General features: G+C 43.5%; 1 protein-coding gene across 1 annotated transcript in view; it reads right to left on the bottom strand.

Annotated features, from left to right (window-relative positions):
* The window catches only part of LOC126094497 (PIH1 domain-containing protein 1-like), a 68,979-nt gene that overhangs the window by 42,872 nt on the left and 1,675 nt on the right, over positions 1–24,432 (bottom strand). The gene's annotated exons all lie outside the window — the stretch shown is intronic.

Below are 24,432 nucleotides of genomic sequence, written 5' to 3'. Positions count from 1 at the left end.
TAAGAAATGTGCATTCAATTTAAACATGGTCGTAAATCTCTTGTGAATGATCCAAATGACTCACCAACACTGCAACGTCAGATGAAAACATGGAGGAAGTCTGCAATATGGTAGATGTGAAATATTATGGGTTTAGCAGCTGATTGGTGTCATCCTCTTGTTGTAACATTTCAATGGATTCCATATCCATCATCTTCAGGTGAAAAACGAGAAGGGGGGGGCTTCTGTCACAAGCAACATGAAGACCTACCTGATGACTGTTATGCCATGGCGGGGATATCTTTGAACATAGCATTGATTATGAGGATGTAACAAAACAACCAGAACATGAGGATCCACCAGCACCACTGTATGAAGGACCACTGACTAGATCTAGATAGCTAAGTCCACTCTGAAACTTCGGGTCCATGCTTCCTGAGGGGCGAGGGGGGGGGGGGGGGGGAGCAATGTTGCACGTTGTGTATTGTTTAGTCACAATTCAGTTCCCACAACTCAACATCTATAATTTCTGGCCCTTATTTATTCATGGAATATTAATATTTTATAAAATATTCTGTGGATGTATAAACAGAAACACTCTGCTGTGCAAGAAAGTTCATTTTGTCTATGCTCAATAAATGCACTTCCAGGGAATTCTTAGTTCTGGAAACTATACAACAATATTAACTGTCACTGAGCTTGAGAAACAACTGGAATTGCTCAAATTCAACAAATCCTTACAGCTGAAAAAATCTCTGGCAAACTCTATACAGAATTTGCAGTGGAGTTGGCCCCTCTCACTTAACCATATGTAAAGATCGAGGACTAGTTAGATGGGCTCACTGTAATAAAGTGGCCCACTTGCAGCGATGCACAGAGCCAGGGTTGAACAACAATTGGCGTCACCTGCCAGTCGGTGTCCCAGTGCTTTATGTAACAGGGGGCACTGCAGTGTGTTGCAAACATGACTTCAGAACCCTCTACAATACTACAGACTCTCTCTGGCGCATATAAATACTTGAAATCTGGTTTCGCAGGACAGAGCGGGTCAGGTTATAGTTGTGGAAAGGGGTCAAAATCAGTTACTGTCAGTTGCACAAAACATACAAACTTTATTTTCCTAAAACACTTAATCACTTATGCCCTGAAAAGCATTGAAAAATAATACAGGTGAAGGTCCAAACACAAGTTATTAAAATTGCCTTAAGGAATACACACGGCTGAAGGCCTTAGTTACAAAATTTTACATAAAAACTTGGCTGAAGGCCACACACTGGAGATAGAAGAACTGAGGGCTTAAGGCCTGGATAACAAGAATTTCAGATAAAGAAGAAATTTTGAAAGGTTTTAAAAAGTAACTTTTTAAATTTTAATTTAAGACAGCTGAAGGCCTTATCTTAAAGCATTTCATGTAAAGTTCGGCTGAAGGCCACATACTGAAGATAGAACAACTCAAGGCTTAAGGCCTGGATAATAAAAGGGATTTCCAATGGGCAAAATTCCCTATCTTTTTCTTAAAAAAAAAAAAAATAATAATAATAATTTAAGCAAGAATGTTCAAAGTTTTAATTTAATTAATTTAAGACTGCTGAAGGCCTTATCTTAACATTAAAACAAACTAAATTAATAGACAGCTGAAGGCCTCGCACAGTACTCAAGACTAAAAGAAAATCACAATCTAAAACAACAGAACAGTGGTGCTCAGAAGTGCTTCAAGGGTCGGCCTGAGGAGGCAACTCTAACATAAGTTTAGGTGAGACAGGCAGCTAAGCGTAATACTAAATAATCGAATGGAAACCCAACCCAGGGACGGCTGAAGGACCGACCAACAACCTAATCAATTTCCTTCTGCCCGAACAAGAGCACGACAATGGAAAAATCAGCGAGGATGAAGATACCAGCAGCACTATGTCTTGAAAATTGGCATCTAAATACAGTCAAGACCCAATAACCAACTCAAAAATATGAACAACACCAAAGGCCGTAGAACTACACGGTGTGCCGGACAGCATCAACATGGTGAGGAAAAACACACTGCCAGAAATCTAAACTAACAACCAGGGCAGGTAACTGGAACATTAATGGCCACAAGGCAGAAGATACCGCTGGTGCACTTCACTAATAATTATCAACCAATTCAATAGTTAAACACCATACAGGAAGACGGCTGCAAAATTTTGCTGACTCAAACACACCATACATTGCTGCTTGTGGGAACGGCCCAGAAGTGTGTGTGTGTGTGTGTGTGTGTGTGTGTGTGTGTGTGTTTTTGGAGCTTACACAGGCACTCAACATCGAGGTCATCAGCACCCTGACACACATTAAAAGGAACGAATGTGGACAGACCTAATAAAACTTAAGCACACATGCAAAGAAAGCAGAAAAAGGAGGAAAATGTTACATAAGAAAGTAAAACATAAGGAAAGGGAAAACGTAGCAACAAGAATGCCACAGGAAATTGTCATTGGCAACAACCGGCAATGAATGAAGAGATACACAGCAGTTGAGGTTTCATAACATGTTAACTAATCACTCAACTTCTATGTCCAGGTTCGGTGGGCGATGAATTTTGCAGCTCTTGCAGCTAGCACCTCACAAATCCGACCCACTCAATCCAGCATGCAGGCAACATTAAAATAACTGCTCAGTCAAAACCACACAAGCAACACGTGGTTCCGTGAAACACTTCCACAAACAACTCGAACAATACTAAAACCAGTCACTGTGGACCAACTAGGAAGAATCACAAGCTGACTCACACAGAGAACCCGGAAGCAGTCGGGGACCAAATACACGTCGTCCGATGAGACGACCGACCAAACAACCAACCAAGGTAGTCCCCAATGAACTCGTGTGCCAGCAAGTCAGGCGAGTCATGGTTGTCCGGACCTCACTGTTGCTCCGTCCCCACTCCCTTCGGACGGACGATGTCCCGGAGACACTGGCCCGGACCCAACCATGAAGAGGGAACACCAGCCCATTGGCCACCCGACAGCTCAGCACAAGAAAGGAACGAACCCAAGTCCCACACGATGACCATTGAAGGGGCCCAGAAGCGGTCAGAAGACCAAATACACGTCGCCCAATGAGACGACCGACTGCATGACCAACCAACGGTCATCCCCGCTCAAGTCTCCTTTTGTCGGACAGTGCATGTGTGTCGTCAGTGATCGGGCGAGTACTGGCTGTCCAGACCTCACTGGAGCTGCTTCGCAACTCAACTACCCACATACCATGACCCAGAAATATTAGCGGTTGCTCCAAAGGTAGTGTGATAGTGCTCTTATCGATAGCGCTACTGCTGCACTCATGGGCAGGCAGGCCAGCAACTTAGTGACACCAGTAAATTGGATAAGAAACAGGACGACAGTACCAAAAAGACAAGACTTAAAGAAATAAATGCCATGAACATGAGTCGCGCACAGCTCAATACTGGTCATCCAGTCAGGCAAGACATCGGCTCATTGGTTGGATTGGCGGGTCATGGACTCGTCAAATGTCGGCGTGTCGGCTTCTGCCGTGAGGCTGCTCCACCATCTCACATTGAGCCACAGCCAGGAGCCTGATGCAGGTCTAGGATTTGTACAGAGGTGCCTCCCTCCCCACCCCATCCCCAAACAGGCCAGCTGCCACCAAGCTGAGCCTGCACCTGAACCCAGCCTGTGCCTGGCCACCTCGCTAGGAGTGTAACAACACAAGTTGGTTGCATCAGCATTTGACACAGTGCCCTTGGGGAATGCTTTACTTCACAAGGTAATTCTGCTCATTGCAGAGGGCTGCAAGAAAGATGGCCGACCATACCGCACAACAAGGATGGCACGGATTGACGTCAGACTGCACCACGGAACAAGTGCATGTACCTGTAGCTCCTGTTCACTTGTAACAATAAAGAGTTTATATCCAGGCCATTTGTCTTGCTGTAGCTACCCTACTCCTCCGACAAACTCCCGTACTCCTCGCCAATCCATCAAACCCACAACACCCAGTGGGAGAGCTAAGTGAGCCTGATAACTAGAAGAATAGCAATCTGCACACGAAGACTGCTGTACATAATATAACACAAATTTTTCAAACAAATAACTATGCAAATGGTTGGAAGAAAGGGAAGGTCATATCTGTCTACAACAAGGGAAGCACAAGTGATCCAGTATCCCTGAATCCATCTGTTTTAGAATCTTGTAACATACTCTGAACTCAAATGTAACACTGTACCTCCAACAGAATGACAATTCCAGAAAAATCATTCACTCAAAACCCAACACATGCTCTTCTCACAAAACATCCTGAAAGTCATGGATTATGGCAAACAGGTTTGGTGCAGTATTACCTTACTTCTGAGAAATGTTTGGGCTCAATAACATACTGCTTACTGATGATGGCACAATAACATGGGTGATCAATTTCGCTTGGAGACACCTACTCACACCCTCCCTCCCATAGTGCAGAGCAGCTGGGATGTCTTGGTATTTGAACATGCTTTGCCGAACAGTTCTTGTATGGGTTAGACGTTTTGCTGGCAGTGGCACTGTCAGCTGTGGCATTGGTTTGTCCATCAGCTGTGGAGTAGTGGTGTGGGGTGGCTGGCATTTGAGAAGCATTACTCAACTGTTCTGGACTGGTTGTGGCTTGACTTGTCGGTGAGATGTCTGAGGCAGTTGTACATGAAATGCACATCGGTTTAGCATGTTTAACTGCTACTTTCAATGTCATGCCATTGCACAATTTGTCTATGGCATGAATGCCTCTGCTCAACATCAGAAAAGGGCCAGTGTACAGAGACCATAGAGATGACTTTACCGAGTCCATTTACAGCATCATGTGTAAACAGCTGTGGAAGTCTTTGTGTACAAACCCTCGATGCCACCTTGGTGAGAAGGGTGTGACAACATATTTTGGTGCAATAGTACTTAACAGCTGCACTAACCGTGGAAGTTTCTCTCTATGTGTCAGTGATGCTGGCTAAATAGTCCAGTGGGATCTGTAGGTGTTCACCACAAACTATTTCTGCCACAGGTGCCCTCATGTTGGATTTCTATGCCATTCGAAGGCTTAATAGCACTAAGCATAGCACGTCTGTCCATTTTCCTTGGTGATACATTAGTGACACTTTCAAGATTCTGATTCATCATTCTACCATATCATTACTGGCAGGGTGGTAGCTGGTTGTGTGGAGATTGCACAATCTGTCTAGCACCGGAATCAGCAGGGATTCAATCTGGCATCCTTGATTAGTCCTAACATGAAGAAGATAACCGAAGTGTGCAATTCAAGTACAAAAACGTTTTTGCAGTTGTTTCAGCTGATATATCGGCTATCGGCATTGCCTCTGGCCACCTTGTACCTCTGACTATGGCTGTGAAAAAGAATCTGTATCCTTCTGATGGTGGGAGAGGGCCTACCAGGTCAATGTGAATGTGGGTGCATCTAGACAGTGCGCTTTGAAAGTTACTGAGATCAGCATGTACCCGACAGCCCATTTCACTTTGCTCGCACGGAATGCAGGAATACGTCCACTTGCACGTCTCTTTCTTCATAGAAGACCACACAAAACTTTCCATAAGTATAGCTGATTGTAGTGTTGGATGAGGATGAGATAGGCCATGGACACTGTCTTTCGGAACTTCTTCAAAATATATGGTCATGGTTTGTTTAGAGATACGTCACACAACAGCTTCAACTTAAGAGTTCATTACTGGAATTTGTTCAAGTTTTGGCCTGTAGATGAGTCATTTAACAGCTGTTGCAACTGTTGGTACTTCACTTGTTCCACAGCAAGTTCTGCATAAAACAAATACAGGAAAAGCAACCGGCCACTGAATTTTGCACCCCCTTTAAACAGCGAATGTCTGTTGTAAACGGACTTATTAATTCAATGTAACAGAACTGTCTTGATGGGCATTTGTCATTGACATGTTTGGGCGCAGAGGTAATGGGCTTATAATCTGTAAAAATTGTAATCGGTCAAGGTTCTATTTGCGGCACAAGGATGAATTGGCCTCCATATTCATCCAATCTGACTCCTTGTGACTACTTTTTGTGGGCACATTGAAAGACACTGTCTATGGAACCATCCCTCCCCACTGGAGGAACATTAATTGGTTATCTGTGAGGCATTTGAATCCATTTCCATTGAAAAATTACAGGATGTGATGGGAAATTTCACTGTTCATTTGCACCACCTCCACACAGTGAGTGGTGGACATTTTGAAAAGATTGTGACGTGATTGCAAAAACTGCTTCCAGGAAAAAAGTTAAATTATGCAAGTTGATACTGTATGAGCTGTACACTGTACGGCACCATATGTTAGAAGTGTTTCAAGTTATTTCAAAACTTCTGAATAAAATTCTTACATCTTTCCCAACCTTTTGTTTCACTCATCTAACAATCATAGTTTTGGAGATATTTCATTTTGAAATTGGCAGCTCCTTTACTGGATACCCTGTAGAATCAAATGACAGCTGCTTCATACATGCTTCATGGTATTTTTCCAGACATTGCTTCCTATTCAAAATATTATGTACTCACTCCCCTCTACAAGTCCTAGAAGTTTGTAACGGGAATTTCCGTACACCCTGTAGTTCAAAAGGCAATGGCCTTGCCGCAGTGGATACACCGGTTCCCATGAGATCACTGACGTTAAGTGCTGTTGGGCATGGCCAGCCCTTGGACGGGTAACCATCCAGCCACCATGCGCTCTTGCTATTTTTCGGGGTGCACTCAGCCTCGTGATGCCAATTGAGGAGATATTCGACCGAATAGTAGCGGCTTCAGTCAAGAATACCATCATAACGACCGGGAGAGCGGTGTGCTGACCCCGCGCCCCTCCTATCCGCATCCTCCTCTGAGGACGACACATAGCGGTCGGATGGTCCCGGTAGGCCACTCGTGGCCTGAAGACAGAAGACGGAGTGCTGTAGTTCAAAGTGAACATTCAGAAGGCACTGTGCGAGCATCAGAACCATGGAAATTTGCTTGTATTTTGGGTAACAGGTAATGTGGAAACCTTCGACTGGCTACTGGGGAATGTATGTGTTGTGCGTGTGAATGCTCTATTCCAAACTGTATATAGTGTGAATTTGGTGGCATAAATTTGTATTTAAAAGTGACAACATATCGTAGTTATTTTTCAAAAAATTTCACTCATTTGGGTGTTAGCCAGACCAGGAACTTGAAATTTTTGCACCCTGTCGACACATTTAGTGTGGTTAGTATTTCTAACAGTTTTTCTTGTTGAGAACGTTGTGCCAGGGTGTCTATGAAGGACTGACCTAAAGGTGAGTGAACAATTTCTTATGAAGGACCACATACCATGCTACCACAACTGTGTTGCTACATTGTTGACTTGCAGCCCATTCATACTCTTCACAACACTTAGAAAAGAGAACTCTCCAATTGGCATGCAAGTATGTTTCCTATCACTGGACATCCAGTAGATAGTAGTGCTTTTTTCGTAACACTTTCTTGTCAATTGTGGAGAATGTTACTGACACAATCAGTTTGGATACGGGGCAGTCAAATGAAAACAAGACAGATCGAAGAAAGGGAGTATATTGTTTATTATTTCAAGAGTAATCACCATAACTGTTAACACATTTATTCCATTGTCAGACAGCATGGTCAATGCCTTCATAGAAAAATGTTTGCAGCTGCTTGCAGAATCATGTTTGTACGCAGACGTGCACCTCTTCGTTACAAAGCAGATAAATTGTATGGAGGTTTTGTAAGGGCTTGTTTATGAAACTTCTGCAAAGTACTTGAAACAAGCTAAGCAACATGTGGGCAGGTCCACAGTGGGATAAATGTATTAAGAGTTATGGCTATTACTTTTTAAATAATGAACAGTCTACTTACTTTTGTTCCACCTGTCTCTTTTTCATTTGACAGCCCCTTATATTCTGAATTCACCGCTTTGATGGAACTACTAAGTTTTGATCTGGCAAAATGGGTTACTAATTTAGAACAGCTAATAGTTATAATGGGCCCAAAGAGTGAGATGCTAATCTAAGGAAACAGGTTCAAGATATGTACTAGAACACAGAAACAGACAGATTTTAGTTGAATGCAGCGGCCATAAAAGATAGTTACATGCAGGCCCAACTAATATGAGAAGGGAAATTGTTACTCCAGAATACATTGTGCAGATGTACTGAGTAGCTACAATCAGATATATTACCATCAAGGTCTCCAATATAAGTTTCATGATGGTTAACAACTTGACTGTACACCTTTTGCAATGCTTCCGGGAAAGCATATTACTATCCTGGATGTACACTCGAAAGACGACGGACTATTCTATGTGCAAGGAAAACTTCATGGAACATATCATTGTTTGCTTAATCTGTAGCAAAACCAGACTTACACCTGTCAAGATGGCAGCTCTGCCATGTTTCAAGTTATTAGCACCATTAATACTGCTACTTAAGCACACCAATACAGTATGACACTATCGAATTAATTCTGTAGACATATGTTACACTAGCTTTGGGTTGGATACACAATTATCTGAATCAACGGAAGACTTTTATATGCATCTGGGGTCTGGAAATCCATATGTCAATGAAGACATTAACTAGGACAGTAAGTCCAGTGGATCATCTTAAAATGAGGAAGCCATGATAACTAAATATTATTTAGCACTGGTAGAAGAATCTCAATGGCTTTCACACACTGAATCATGATGGCCATCCAACACATTATCTATGACACAGCAAAGAAAAGAAACACATGCAGCATATAATGAGCATTGTCGCACCTTTCAGCGTTATAGAGTGCTCCAAATTTATATCAAATTGGATGGTGATTTGTATGGCTAACTGGCTAATATGACTCATTCACCAAATTTCCAAGCAAAGATGTTTCATGCTGCTAATGAGAAACTGTCTGAATCATGGAATATGTTACCTACCTCGCAGACTCATTATTAGCTTGCTGAGGACAGCATTAATTGGAAATTCAACACCCACCATGCAGATTGGTAGGGGAGGATGGTGGGCACTTTCAAATTATTCTATTACGAGTGAAGACAGTTAAAGAGTGAAGAATGCATTCTAGCAGGAAGATTAATAACAAAGTGAGAATGCTAAAAATATAATGGATATCGGTGGGACCAAAAATAATAAAATGAGGTCAGAGAAATAATCAGGTCAGAAGGTGAGTGAGGCAGCTGAGTGTCCTGAAGGGCTCTGCAAGTGATGGCTGCATCTCCCAAATCCAACCTGCATCTCCCAAATTCATCCCATCCCTGATCTGTTTGAAGCAGCACCTGCTATTCATAGGAAAGCAACCCCTAAGAGTATGGCAAAAAAGAAAAGAGGCTAAGTGCATCTAAAATCAATTAAAATGGAGAAAAAAAAGGGATGACCCATGCAGCTGGCAAAGGAGGTAGGGTTGATGGTCCCCAGACTCTGCATGCGATGCAAGATTCCCAAGACGAACCACCTTACCCACACCTTGAATGTGGTTTAAAACATTATATCTGAGAATAAAAACTGCTTTCACAAAGAAAATGTAGAACTGGTTCAACTGTATGGGTATTGTAAACCAATAGTAGAGATAAATATCCACTTAGCATGGAGAGCCAGATGGAGGGGGCATTCCTCCATGATGTGAGCTACTCCCTACAAGCACAACACGGGGGTGGCTCATTACATAAAAAGAAACTATAGGTTAATGTGGTATGACTGATCTGCTGACACAGGACAGTGGATTCCTTCTGAGGGGACTGGAAGGAGGAGCATTATATGCACCCACAGCATCCTTGATAGTTCAGAGTTTCTCAGAGGAGGCAGTACCTCACCGGGTGTTGTTTCATCTCCAAGTAAGTCTTATTTGCACCTGCAAATCCGCACCTGGAATCATCAGCGCGAATGTTGGGTAAGTAATCACTTCTCTAGCCAGACGATTGACCAGTTTATTTCCTGGGATAATCACATGACTTGAGGGCCAGAGAAAGACAATTGAGCAGGCAGTACAATTGATATAAGAAAGAGTCATAAATAGCAGGTATCAGAAGGTGACAAGGGTAATATTGATCAATAGTCTGGAGACTGTTCATGGAATCACTACAAATTAAAATTTTGTCAGTGGAGGTAAGTTTAACAAATCATGGAGTTCTGATAATTACTATCACCTAACCCTGTAAAAACACTATGTTTCTGGCAACAAATGTTATACCTGACAAGTCGGAAATTTCAGACCATATCCTACCGTATCTATGGTTTTACAGCTGTCAGTATAAACCACAGTAGTACCCTAATATTCCTGACAAACTGATACCGAGAGGTCATAGGAGCAATACACTTTAGCTCCTTGAAATACATTGGTCCCAATTTGTGATCTGGGTACTAATCAAGGTGGAGTGTGCAAAAAAACACGGGCAGCACTTTCAAAGGTTATCAAGCGGAGATCCCGGCAGAGGACCTCGAAGTGCATTCCAATTGCTAATCCCACCCAATGGTTGGTGTCAGGGGGTCAATGCAACTTGTATGCAGAAAGAATTTGATAAGTTGGATGAATAAGAAATTGTTGACACTGAGGAAGGAATATATCCACTTTAGCAAGGAGACTGTCTATGGCAGTAGCCTGGAAGGGGTCAGCAGCCAGTTTTACCCCACAATGATTGGCTGTGTCCAACAGTTTCAAAGCTGAAGTGCCACTGGCCCATAAATATGGCAGCCATAGTAAAACTGGGACATGACCAGGGCCTTGCCTAATTGGTTCAAGGCCCTGGCCCAATAAATATAGAGGAAAGTGCTGATGACAATGGCAACGAAGATTGGTTTAAAGGGATTAAACATCTAGGTTACCAATCCCTTGTTGCATAAAATAATGTGGGAAGAGAAAAGGGGAATTGACAGCTCCAGGGTTTGTGACATTATGGTTGTCATTGAAAATTTGCATGCAGTTGCTTACTTATGGCAGATGGCTGGCCGCTAAAAACAGCAACTGGCCACTAGAAGATAATCCAATAACGATCATCACAGCCAGCAGTACAATAATGGGGTGAGAAAATGAAGACTATAAGTACTAGAGAATCAATTAGCTTAACTATCAGAGAAATAAAATAAATACATTAAAAATTTAAAAATGCATGACAGTGCTGAAGTAGAAAGTAATTGTAGGTGGTTTGGGTCACACATCGCACCAAGAGGTACTCCTATGAGATACACGCCTGAGACCCAGTATTGAGCTACAGTACATTTTATTATAAAACCCACTTTCCCTCAGGAAACTTGACTTTCATAGTTGATATCTCATCATCCCCAAGTATCTGAGATAGGGAGGTAGCCATATGAAGGCTTGACTTCGATCAGCCTACAGGGCACACACTTTGAGAATATGGGCTACACCTTGGCGGTCTCCTTGATTGTTCTCAGCTTCTTTAGGTTCAACGTAGCCTGTCATTCCATATCCCAGGTTTTCAAAATTTGTTGGTGCAGTTGCAATCATAGGTCTGTGCCCAGTACTCTGAATTCAAGTTTGTCTCTTGTGGTTGCTTCTTTAGCTAATTTATCGGTGAGTTCATTTCCCAAAATACCTACACGGCTGTGTCCAAATGAATGGTACAATGGTTCCGGAGATGTGAAGGTCTACTAATATGTCTTTAATATTAGCAGACAAAAAGTTTCTGCAGTAGCATGGAGATATGCCTCGTAAGCAGCTCTGTGAGTCGCTTTTATGGAAAGAGTTCTAAGCTACTCCATTGATGCATGCTGAATTTAGGTACAACTGAACAAAACAGGCCTCTGAGAATGGTGGTATCATCATTTTTCTTATGGCCATAGAAGAGGTCCATCTGAATCATAGGACCGCGTACACACCATGAGGGATGCCAAACAGGAATGATTAAGTATCTGAAGATGGTGACCACAAAGTTCACCAAGAGTTGCTGCCATCTGACCCTCAATGGCAGGGTACCAGATTCCACCAGGAGCTTGTCTACATGGCACATACACAAGGCTCTAGTTGCCATACGCACACAACTGTGGTGGACAGGGTGCAACAAGCTCAGTACTGATGCTGCAACCAACCTGTAAGGAACATTGGCATAGTCTAGATGGAATAAAATCAAATCTGAGAAGAACTGCAGAAGAACTGTGTTGTCTCCACCAGTAGAGGAGCTGTTGAGATATCTGCGGATATTAAGTTTTGTAATCCAGTCTGTCATGAACTGGAATACATGTGGTAACTATTTTACCTTATTGTTAAATAAAAGGCCTGAGAATTTGAAAGTTTCAGTGAATTCAAGTAACTTGTTACCTAGGTAAAGTTCTAAATGTGGCTGCACAGTCCTGAGTCTACAAAAGTGATTGGTGTGAGCTTTTGTGGGAGAAACAGTTAATCACGATTCACAGCCTAGTTTTGTACTTCCTGTATGGTGCACTGCGGGTGCCGCTCTGTGGTACACAACAACGTAGAGCTTTATTATTGACAAAGGTCGTCCACATACAGTGACAGTGAGATCGTGGGTCCCACTGCAGACACAATACCACTGAAATTGACACCAAAGAGTGCAGAAACTATCCCTGATGGATCCCAAGTTTTTTATAGACATTGGTGGCTGTGGGTTGAAAATATCCAAACCCAAAAATTTGGAGCTGTTGTTCCATGCTTTCATACTGTGTGAGTACAAGTAAGATGCAGCCACTGCCTTCTCGAGCACCATGTGCCAACACTCCAGTGGCATCAGCTTGGCATACTTCAACGTGCTCACAGTGGGGGCACCACAAGAGAGCAGCAGTCATACCACTGGAGTCAATGGAGCCAATCAGGATGCAACCTCATGTGATTAAGTTGCGTCGTCACAGTCCGGATGGGGAGATTCGTCTGGTGGGCATCCTGGAGTACAGAGCAGGTCTCCTCTCAGTCGCGATGCGGTTACTGTGATAGTGTTTACAGGAGAAGTTTGGCTATGGACATGGACACGAATGATTATGCTGAGTTATGTTTCACCTTGTTTTCAGAATAAATCTTCGAAGTTGTAATTAATGCCAATTTTCCATTTGGTAGTTTGTACCTGGGACACAACAAATTTCCCAGGTTTCAAATCAGTCCTCTGGAGACGAGTTAAGGGATTTGGTAGTTTTTTTTTTTTTTTTTTATCTGTCAGTGATTTGATAGTTTTTCTGTGCCTGTTAATTAAGTTGGTGGTTTTTTCTCTTCTTGTGTGGTATTTAGATATTCCGTTTTCAGTACAGCGTACTGCCCTCAGATCCTATATTGTGGTTCTTCCGCTGTCACTTTTGTGTTTTGTCCTGCTCTGAGTCTTCATGCTAGTATATTTAGTGACTGTCAACGCATAAGACTTGTTAAAATATCAAAACAAGAAGAACCTTTTCTTGACGTTCCAGTTACTGAAGTTTGTAATTTACAGGCTCAGCAAACCAACGAGTTGACTGAGGCATTAAAACAGTCTGTCGCCCTGAATAATCAGCAGCGGCAACAGTGAACTTTTGGTTCCAGTCATACCTCCATTCCATCAGTTTGACCCACAGAAAGAGGAATGGGACATATATAAACACCAGCTGGTGGCACATCTCAGCATCTATAATGCATCACAAGAGGTGCAGAAATTTTTTTTCTTATCCGTTGTAGGCACCTATACCTATAACCTTTGCCTGAAACTCAGTCCTGACTACCGTCCAGAGCAGTTGTCGATGGACTGTATCCTCTCATTGCCAGACAGTTATTTTGAATAACAAGTGTCAGTAGCAGCTGCATGGTTCAATTTTTTTCATCAATGTAAGCGTTCCTCGGTGGGTCATGGAACTAAATTGTGACTGCGGTAAAAATTTCAATGATCAAATGTTGTGTGATACGATAGAGCAGAACTTGTCAGCCTCTAGAATATCTGCAGCTATCTTACAGCATCGAAATCCTTCCCTTCAGGATGCACTAAACATTACTGACAGTCATAAAGTTAGTTTCAATACGGAATGGTCCCGAAATTGCTATGGGGGTACATGAGAAGCTACTTGAAGGACATTGTCCACGAGAGAAAAACAAAACATTTCAAATGCATCCATACCAAAAATGTTAAGTGGTTCTAAAGATTCTGACACTATAAAACAAACCATGTGTGTCTGACTTTTGTAGTGCACAGACAAACTACAACTATGTAAGACTGGGATCGTCACACCATTGTATGCAGGCAAAACTTTGGTACAGGGAGATAACTACGTGGAACCGAGGAGCAGATATATATGCTCGTTCAACAAGGAGGCAGAAGCTCCCATATCTAAATGCAATTGTACCGGTAACCTTTCGATGAATAAATTGATAAATAATTTGTTTGCAATCTTACTAGACAGCAGAGAAACTGACGTCAGCTTTATTATAAAAGTCCCTGTGACGTACACATTGACATTGTACACCTGAAATGATGTGTAAAAGGCTGTTATGTTGCTGTCTACACTCAGAGCTTACCACATTAACTGCAAAACTGATAGCCCAATCTGAACCATCGTTACATGACATTGACACAAATTCACATTTCAAAGCATTGTCTGGAGAATCACTGTCGGAGTCGACACAACCACAACCAAGTGGGTTGGAGGCAGCAGATTGGAATCCAGGACCTGCCACATCATCTGTGGTGAAAAATATGAGTTTCAATACTACTCTCAGTGTAGCTACTGACTGATGTGTGGTGGCTTGTGACACAACAGCAATATGCTGGGCAACCAAATCTAACTGTATGAACTGAATGAAAGACAGCAAGCAAATTGGAAGACCACTTGTGAAATGCTGCTCGCCAGATACAAAAGACAGTCGTTTGCCTATTGAATAGTGACAGGTGATGAAAAATGGATATATTTTGAGAATCCTAAGCGTCGTAAATCATGGCAAACTATCGACATCCACTGCAAGACCAAATCACTTTGGAAAGAAGACAATGCTCTGTATTTGGCAGGATCAGAAGAGTTTTATCTATTATGTGCTGCTGAAACCTGATGAGGCCATTAACACTGATTGCCACTAACAGTAAATGATGAATTTAAATCGAGCATTATGTGAAAAATGACCAGAACAAGGAAAAAGGCAACACAAAGTCATATTGCTCCATGATAACACCCCATCACACACAGCAAAATGAGTCAGGGAAATGATCCAGGCATTCAGTTGTGAAATACTAGGTCATGCAGCTTATTCTCCAGACTTGGTTCCATCCGATTATCATCTACTTGCATCGCTTGGACATGCTCTTGCTGAACAACACTTCAATTCGTATGAAAATGTACGAAAATGGCTCACTGACTGGTTCGCTTCAAAAGAAGAACTTTTGCAACCAAATTCTGGTTTCATACTTCTACACCTGGTAAGAATGTCTCGCCAGTGAAAGAACAAATGTGACTGAGGGTTCGAGTGGCGGCTACCAGTTCTACAGTGAATATACAGTATCCATTCAGTGGAATAGTAGTTTACTGCATCTTTTGTGTGTGTGCGCGTGTGTTTAAAAACCAGTTCATCTGTTGACTGTAACACCACCAGTGTATACAAATTCCAAACCTGGAAATGCGACAAGGATGGCCAGCAATAGGCAGTGCAAAACCTTGGAGTCAACAGGGTCTTTCAGCCCAAAGGATATGTCCAAACGGATCTGAGGATGGGTACACACCATGTGGACATGCTTGGTTGCTTCCTGACAAGAGGTGACAGTGGAGGAAGTCAGAGCTCAGGGCAGAGATTTTGTATGCCAACTGCAATTGTGGCTCCAGTCCTGAATTGCTGTTGTGGGAGGTGGATCTCTCTACTACGAAAAAGGACACGGTAGTTTGGATGCTCAGGGGAGTAGCAAATGTGTATCGCATACTTGAGCAGCAGTTGTTAATAGCTGATCTGTAGTGGAGTAAGGACCCCAACCTCCATGAGTAGGCTGTTCACAAGCCAGGTCCAAAAGGCACCTGTCACCAGTAAGACTTCACAATGGTGTATTGGGTCCAGCATCCACAATGCTGAAGGCGATGCCAAGCCATATGCCAGACTTTCATACTCAAGACGGGACAGTATGAGAGCTGCATACTGTTGCAGAAGTGTAGAACAGTCTGCACTCCAGCTGGTGTTACTGAGGCAGCAAAGAGTATTAAGGTGTGACCAGCTCATTCACTTAAGTTGGGGAAGCAATGTCAATCGGGCATCAAAGACGACCCCAGAGAGCGAAAAATCAACACATGGAGCGATTGGTCATCGAGGTATAATTCTGGTTGTGGATGGACAGTATGATGGCAACAGACGTGCACAATGTATGTCGTGGCAGCTGAAAAATGGAAGCCATGGGCAAGAGCCCACGACTGCACCTTTTATATGACACCTTGCAGTTGGTTTTCAACACTCACAGTGGAGGAGCAATAGAACATGTAAAAATCGTCAGCATACAGAGAGCGACAGCTGATGCTAGACTATTGATAGCCACTAGAAAACATGGCACACTCAATGTAAAGCCCTGTATGATCCCACCTCTTGTATATGAGAGGGTGGCAGGGAGGAAGGTTACTGTGAGAAGCAACAACTTGAACTGGAAAATATGATGTGACAAGAAGTTTCAGACAAAAATCTAGAATGGGTCCTAGAGCCTACTCGTGTACGGTGACGAGGATGTGAAGACACCTTATGAGGTCATAGGACTTCTGCAAGTCAAAAAAGAAGTGGTAAGTGTTGACGTCAGGCAAAACCTGAACAGACAGAAGACTCCAGGCATACAAAAGTGTCAGCAGTAAAACAATGTTGGTGAAAACCACCCTGGAACAGAGCTAAAAGTCCCAGAGACTCAAGGTACCAACATGACTACCAATTCACCACATGTTCAAGCAATTTGCAAAAAACACTGGTGAGACTAAATGGGTGATAGCATGACCCATCTTCAGGTGGTGTTTATGGAGTTTCATAACTGAGACAGCCTCACTTTCTCACCACTGACATGGGAATTCAATCTTGCTCCAGATATGATTAAAAATGGCAAGGATGTGACATTGGCAATCCACCAATAGGTGTCTGAACATTTGGCTGTGGATGCAGTCTGGCCCTGGAGCCATATTAGGGCAGAGGACTAGGGTACTGAGGAATTCCCACTAACTGAACAGAGCATTATGGGGAAGTGGGTAACGTATATTGATAGGTAAGTGAATTCGCTCCACCTGTTTGTCACGAAATGTTGGCTGATAATTCTCAGATGCAGAGGGTTCAAGCATAGTGCAGAGCAAAATGTTTGGTGACAGAATCTGGGTCAGTGTAGGTGACACCATTCAGGGAAACACCAGGTGCACCTGGTGTCCATAGAGGAACTAAATCTTTGTCCATGCCTGCAAAAAGGGGGGGGGGGGGGGGTGTATGCAGTCCAATGGCAGTAACGTACCGTTCCCAGGTTATTTGTTTCTGTCGTTTTATTTCGTGGTGGACTCTGGCACTGAGCCATTTAAAGGCAATGAGGTCCTCTATCAATGGATGTCACTTATGGGACTGGAGAGACTGTCTGTGCATCTCTAATGGCCTAGGCGATTTCTGAATTCCACAAAGATATTTTCTTCCGATGGGGGGTCCAAAGGAAGAGGGGTTCGCTAAGTCTGCTGCCAATATAATGGCTGGGGTCGTGCTCTGGAGAGTTTCATATATTTTCTATATGGTGGGGTGTTATGGGTGATGGTAAGGGCAATGGCGTACCAATCAGCATTATTGACAGCCCAACTGGGAGGAAACCCAGGCAAGTGATGCTGATGGAGGGCAGGACGATTGGAATATGATCACAGTTGCACAGTTCATCATAGACTCTCCAATGTATGGAGAGGAGAAGACCAGGGATGCAAATGGAAAGTTCAATGGTCAAATTAAGATCCATACACCACACTGAAGTGTGTGGCAACACTGAAGCGTGTGGCAACACTGATGTTCGAGAGGCAAAGACTGAGCTATGCAAGCAAAGTTTTGATAGCTTACTGCAGCTCCAAAGGGAGGGCACTGAAGTTACCCAAAAATGAGGATGGGAGGAAGGAGCTGAGAAATCAGTGGAAACAACTTGGTCTGAGACTCTTCACAATCAGAAAGGTGATACACATGATAAAATCCAGATATTCTCAAAAATATAGCCAAAACCTCCAAAGTTGTATTGACTGGCATGTGTTCACTGTAGACAGAGTCCAGAATGTATGCGCAAACTTTGCCTAATGCTCCGTCATAGTCAGCTTGATTCTTAACCACCCTGTGATGCATTCACAAGTATTTGTGTGTTGTGCACTAGAGATGGGGGATCCGCTCTTGAGCTAATGCATAGAGCTGCATCTTTCAAAGGAGTGAACAATCAGTGACTCAGAAAAAAAGAACGGTAGCTCCAAACGTTTCCCACGGCAGAGAGAGAGAGAGAGAGAGAGAGAGAGAGAGAGAGAGAGAGAGACGGAGCATATCAGCAGCGCCTCTGCTGGTCAGAGCACAGTGCACGCCACACAACACAGCCAGCGCCGGCCTCTGCCCTGCTTCTACCTTGGCTGCCTGCATTGTGCAGTGCCCCATTGGATTTTGTGTTTCACATATGCCGTGCCGTCTCTGTGCGTCGTCTGCCGCCTGCAGTGTCTGGCGCAGCGTAACTTCGCATCGCACTCTGTCGGCGATCGTTTCAGTCGCACGTCCTGCCCTCTGGGCAGTTGATGCGAGCAACAGGACAGAGAGCCACCTAGCGGATAACATAGGAACTACTTGCAACAACCTGCTCGCAAGGGAACGGACGATTTGTCTCGGAGCGGGTGAGTTCACCGCTCCCCCCCCACCCTCGGAACTCGCCCGCTCAACGCTCGCCCCACCGTCTCAACTCTAGCCAGAGCGTTGAGAAAAGCGACTCAGGTGTCACTCTGGTCTCTGCGGTCTCAGCTCACGCAGTAATACAGCTCGCGGCTCGACCTGCTCGACTCAGCGCCTCTGCATCGGAGTTCGTCTCTACTGGATATTGTTCTTCGTAGTAATACCGCTATGTATATTACATTATTATGTTATGTATACATCAATTGTTTTTATTTTATTTTTCTTTGTTTAAACTGATTAGATTAGGTTCCTGACGACTCCTCTTACTGTAGGATTTTTATTATGGACACTCGAATTTACGCTTTAATTACGAGCGAACCGATAAACGTATCGCAAAATGTGATACACCAATATTTTCCTTGTTTTATTCTGCGTAAGGCTATATGCAGCACTTTCGTTTTACAGTCAAATTTATATATTTTTTTCTTATTCTGGTACGGATTTTGCGATTTTAGGCGTCTTCGGAAGGAAACGTTCACTTTAAAAATATATGGCTTGCGATGTATTTGTATGAGGTTAATGAAATTTTAATACATTATAGCCAAATATATTGTTAATGTAAATCTCAAGTTACAACATTTTCCGATCACCCAAAAAACCACGATAGTGCAAAATAAATCAATAATCCAAAACTTTGTCATATCGTGGAAATTTCAATAAACAATACAAAATTCTTACTCATTATCTGTGTTACTTCAAAATAGGATCAAATAAGATCAAAATACAGGTATAGTACTGGAATAAACCAAGTTTAAAGGGCAATGTGCCTTCCATTTATTTTCTATTGTAAATGAGTGGTGATTCATGAAAAAGAGCTAATTCATTTCAGGGAGTGAACAGTTCTGATCCAATCTCTGAAAAGAACAGTTTTGCCCATCTCTATTGTGCACTGCATGCATCTGCAGCCTCATGACTGAAAATGCCAGAAGTGACAATTAAAAGTTGTCCATTGCAGTGAAAATCATGCACCACAGGGTTAAAATAGTCCCAACAACCATTTAAGGGTAGAGGTTTGCAATACTGGGAGCCAAGTTTCCTGACAGGTATTGCAGAAAGCTGGGGAAATGTGTAAGTGACATCGTCATAGCTCAACCAGCTGGTAGAAAAAACTGCTACAGTTCCACTGGAGGATCACGGTTACTTCCTGCTAACACCAGGTGCGAGGATACGGCCATCAATACATGTTGGTTCTGAAGAAGTTTATGTGGGAGGATGCGGTGCCAACAGGGGCCACCAGAACTTCCACTTTGGGTACAGAGTTGGAACATGCAGGGTCTGGTGGCATGTGTGCCATCGGAGCCTCCTTCATTCTGGAGGTGTTCTTTTTGTCCCTCTTCTCCATTCATGATTTTCATCTGTCAGCCCTAGTTTTAAGGACAGAGGAAGAACGCAAAAGCCTATGCCCAGCAACCCATAACTGTTTCAGACACTGGCTTGTATCCAGTTGCAGACATGCTGAATCTTGGAAGGGGAGAATCCCAAGAGATCCTTCTTGGTGAAAGACAATGGAGATAGGTGTTGCTTCTGTGGCTGAGGGTTGGGGATTGACATCCCCAGTGGATGGGGAGTCAATGTTCCTGAAGTAGGCATGGCGCAAACATTAGTAGGAGGGCCTCAACCACTGTGGGAGTGAGTGTAGTTGTGTGGCCCTGGGGCCCAGAGTGAAAGGCATGAACAGTGAGGGTACTGTCACTAGAGAGGATGACACTGTCTTAACCAAAGCAAACGTTATCTATCATACAAACATACAGACACTCATACTACTTCTTGGACTCCTGATACACAAGTTGGTCAAGGGTCTTGGCTTTTCTTCTCTCTTTGGAAGACAGAGTCTAGTCAACACAGGGAATGGTGCTTTCTGCAGTGGACAAAGATGGTGGAAGAGCACAAGGAGCACCTGTGTGCAACTGAAGTTCACAATAAATACAGGTGGGGCTGGCAACACAGCAAGACGACATGCCTGAATCTCAAGCATTTGAAGTACTGCATGGAAGGGGGAACATACGGTTTCGTATCGCATCAATAGACCATTATTTGACTTTTCTTGGCAATGAGTCACCTTTGAAGGCCCAGATGAAGGCCCAAGTTTCAACCCTATTGCTTTTTGGTCCCTACTGGACACAATGGACAAAATGCACACTCCATTGCTTCAAACTGGGATCAGTATGCAAAAGGTGGTCACGAGGGAAGATGATATCCTGTAATACAACAGGACTATTATGGGAGGTGATAGTTTCAGGAATGTGACACAGCTTGTCAATGGCAAGCAAATCCTGCAATTGGGCATGGGGTGCAGTTTTAGCCAGAACTGAACCTCTTTTCATTTTTGAAATCAATGCTACTTCCCCAAGCCTGTCAAGGCGTTCAACAAAGAATAATGGGTTTGTAGACAAAAAGGAATCCCTGTCAGTCCTAGTATTTTGGGGAGTATTTCTTCCCTTGTCTAAGCCCTATGTTTCTCTCACAGCACAGCCAGGGAAGGAAACATAGTGGGGTCATATATCTCTGGATTGTAGTAATCCTTTCCTTCAGACGAGACTGCTGGAGCTGTACAGTCACTAGAGGAAGAAAGTTAGAGCCACTTCCTTTGTGAGTAATCCACTTTGGTGCCACTCACTCTGAATGAAGGTTCCCCCACGGGCACCACCCACCCACAGCAATGGCTACCTGGCTAGTGAACCACTGCCTGGAATTCCCAGCCCACATAGTCACTGGCACACACATGGAGTGTCCTGTTTAGGTACCAGTAATGCAGTCCCTGCTTTTTCAGGGGCTACCACCATGCAGGAACTTGATGAGCCCCCCCCCCCCCAAATTACAGAATGGCTTCTGTGTTGGGTTTTGGGTATATTACCTTATCTAAAAAGGAAGGGGTGCAAAGCCAGGGAGGCACAAAAAGTGGAATGTACACCACATAGGACGACTTTCCCTGCATGGTCCGCATTTCTGTACAATTTGGAAGAGGAGTGGTAGGTCAAATCTAACAATGGTGACCATGTAGTGAATGGAGCACAGTTGTATAAAGTGCCAGAAAAAAAAGTCCAGTATCATAAACAAAATCGAAGCATAGTCGGCACTAAGAAGATCATCCAATGGAAAGGCAAAGGGGGGAAAAATAGCAGAAGGATGGACTTGCACGGAAAGTGAAGTATTACTTCAACCACCCAGGCCCCTTGTTGGCCAAGCACGTATTCACAAAACAGATGTGAGAACTGGGGGGAGGGGATCATTAGGCCGCAATGAAAGATGACACTGTGAATCCTGTTGAATTTGTTTTTGAGGAGACATGATATCTAGTATATCCCAAGTTTATCACAGGCCTGAAGTGCCTGGGATTGGTTAGCATCCAAAGTTCTGATCAACATAGACCCACTTCTCATTTTCTCTATCGTTGTAACTTCTCTGGACCTATCCAAAATATTTTCAACACAAAACAGTGACTTCACTGTTGCAAAAGATTCTCCATTGCTTCTGGAGCATACCAAGAACTGGACGAACTGTCTACCTCCATTTTTCCTTGCCCATCTCTCATCTCATCGCTCAATCAAAGATGGAAATGCCATGGAGTTGTAAACCTCTGCATTAAAGTCTTACTTTCTATCTGCCGAGAAAGCTGTGTTAGCACAGCCATCAGTATGGAGTAGTTTGACTTGTTTGATTGTGGATCATCCATCCCGATGCCATTCACTCTAATCGGAGGCTCTCGCCATGGACACCACCTCGTCACAGCAAAATGTACCTGGCATAGTAACTGTTGCGAGACGTCCCAGTGTCTCAAAATGGACAGGCACCTACTCCTCAGCAAACATGGGTAGGTTACAGCTGAGGCATCAGCAGTGTGATCCCTACATTGACAGGGGACTACAACTGTGTGAGTACACGATGAGTCCCACCTTCCTCTCCCCACTCCCACAACATATTAGCTACTCTGTTGGATTAATATAAATCCACCCTAACAGTAAGGGCAGAAGTTCATAGTGCATTTTGGACAATTATGCACCATGTAAGGTGTCCTCCTCCATATGGCCAACACTTTGGTGAAATTTAGAAAAGTGGAGGTCAAACCATACATGGGGACCATAAGTAATAAAGCCAAAAAGACTGAGGGGACGGTTGTGAAATGAGCTAAAACTGATGGGTGACCTAATAATAGCAGAGTTGTCAATATAAAGACTTCTTTTAGAAAGTTCTTATGACAGGCAAGAAATATCCATGGGTCTATTCTAGCTGGAGGAAAACAGTGCAACTGCACCACATGAGGAGTGAAAAAGGAGGAAGAGAGCATTAACCTTTTGCATGCAGCTAGTGTAGCAGACAAACATGGGACAGCCATGTAGCTTTTTATCAAAGAGAAGTACCAAAAATCAGGGCTGTGCAATGACACCCAAAAACTGGGTACCCGAGTAGAGTTCTGGGTTAGGATGGATCGCGGCATGACAACAGAAATGCACAAATCATGTTTTTGCAGGAGAGAACTGGAAGCCAAGGTGAGGTGTCACCCAAAGGCCCTTTGCATGGCACCTTGGAGCTGACATCCAGTCGAGGCTACAGATTGGGAGCTACACCAAGTACAAGTTACCAACCTACATCATAGGGGTGACAACAGATTCAATGGAGGTCATTGTCTCATGCATGTGATGAAGATTGTAATGCTCAGTGAAAAACCCTGCAGGGCACCATTCTCTTGGACCCATGGGAAGTCTAGCCGTGTATCAACTCTAACTCAAAACAATCATTTGGAAGAGAGGTGGGGGGACTGATGAATAAGAATCAGTAAGGTGTTTCAAAAGCCCCAGTCATGGAGGTAAGTAAATGCGATATCAAAAAAAGACTGCAACAAGGATTGGCATTTAGAAAAATGCCTGTTTCCAAATTAACCAGATGGTTGGTTGTGGATCATCCCTTTCATAAACCACACTGATAGGGGGCAAATTTTTCCAATTTAACCAGATGGTTGGCTGTGGATTGTCCCTTCCAGAAACCAAACTGATAAGGAGTCAAATGGCAGCATGATTTAAGAAACCAGCATAATTGTTGAGCTATCATCAAAGAGAGATGGGGGGGGGGGGGGGGGGGGGGTTGTCGGATTGTGGTGGGCATGTAAAGGTAAATAAGTGCCCTGCCTGGAGGCAAATAAATAATACAAATTGCTGGGGTTATTCACACTTGCACTGCTACTGCTTGAAACATGGTATAAAAGGGAATTCACTCACTCACAACATTTGTGCAAATCAGTGTACAGGCCCTTCCAGATACTCTCTTGGGGCCAGTATGGTACCTAAAGAATGCATGGAGAATCGACTTGGAGAATGATCATTGGTAAAGTGTGTTTTGTTGAGAGCTACACAAACTGCAGAACAAGAGGGAATTAGTTGTTTTAGTTCTCGCAGGTGACAGTAATAGCCATTCCAGTTCGATTGGATCCTCATGTTGAGGGAATCCTGGTCAGAGATGAAGGGGCCAGGAGGACGGTCAAGCCCCAGGATCACTGTCCATCACTGGTGTGGGTGCAACATCCAAATGTCAGTTTGGAGTCCAACCGCGTGGGGGATCTGATGCCTCTGGGATCCCTCGAGTAACCTTCTCACAGATTCCGTCTTTTCTCCTTCACAATTTTTGGCTGTCAAGATTCTTGTGATGGTTTATCTGTTGTAAATGTAGGAACAAAA

This window comes from Schistocerca cancellata, chromosome 8 (genome assembly GCF_023864275.1).
Source record: "Schistocerca cancellata isolate TAMUIC-IGC-003103 chromosome 8, iqSchCanc2.1, whole genome shotgun sequence".
NCBI classification, from domain to species: Eukaryota; Metazoa; Arthropoda; class Insecta; order Orthoptera; family Acrididae; genus Schistocerca; species Schistocerca cancellata.
Note: the sequence above shows the minus strand (reverse complement) of the source record. Positions and strands in the feature narration are given on the sequence as shown.